The sequence below is a fragment of the Olea europaea genome, chromosome 10 (assembly GCF_002742605.1).
Source record: "Olea europaea var. sylvestris chromosome 10, O_europaea_v1, whole genome shotgun sequence".
Lineage (NCBI taxonomy): Eukaryota > Viridiplantae > Streptophyta > Magnoliopsida > Lamiales > Oleaceae > Olea > Olea europaea.
In genome coordinates, this window is record NC_036246.1 from 24278915 (window position 1) to 24279843 (window position 929).

The window sequence follows — 929 nt, forward strand, 5'->3', positions numbered from 1 at the left end:
AAAAAGTAGATACCGTTATAGACATCCCGATATACGTGTAGCATCATTCTTCTTCACGATAGCTAAGTTGCCACTTTCATAAAATTATTTAGATCCAAACAAACCTTTAATGTAAAATAAGTGGGTGCTCTCTTTTATCTTAGTTTTAAAAAAATATGGTGAGTGAAAAGATCGAGACAAGATTGTGAGCAATTATTTGTTCAATCAAATTCAAGGATTTGACACAAGGCACAAAGTGGAAAATACTGTATATTTAATCTTCATATTGATTATAATTAATGACCGATCAAATGGGTTTTTTGATGGAGTAAAAATAAAATATTTCAGACGATAATATTGATGAAAAGCAAATCTGAAGTGGAAGAAGCCTATTGAATGCAATTCAAATCCCACAATTGGATTTCATCATGGACGGGAGAGAGAATAGAGAGATAATAATTGAAAATTTTAGGGAAAAATTATAATTCAAGCTAATATTCCTGAAATTATTTCATATAATTTTATGACATAATAGTAATTCCTGCAATATATATGAGTTGCAGAAAATTATATGATTTCTTATAATTTTCAACTGCACATTTTATTATTTTTTTATTAAAATATACTAAAAATCTAATTTTAATCAACATCTAATGAGGTCGATTTAAATAGATTAGAGACCCAAATCTTCACATCTAAAAGTTGCGAACTCTTAACCACACACTACATGAAAAATATAAGAGCCAAAGCCAAATTTTTATAAGTTAATGAACTTATGTTCTTATTTTAAGCGGCTTATTGAACATCCTTTTATTACTATTAAGCTATTAATTTATATCTCCTTTTAATCAAGCCACTTTACACACCTACAATGGCATATCAAACAAAAAAGACATAAGCCCCCCAGGGCACATCCGAGTTGGTGGAACAATCACTTCGCTGGGACGCTG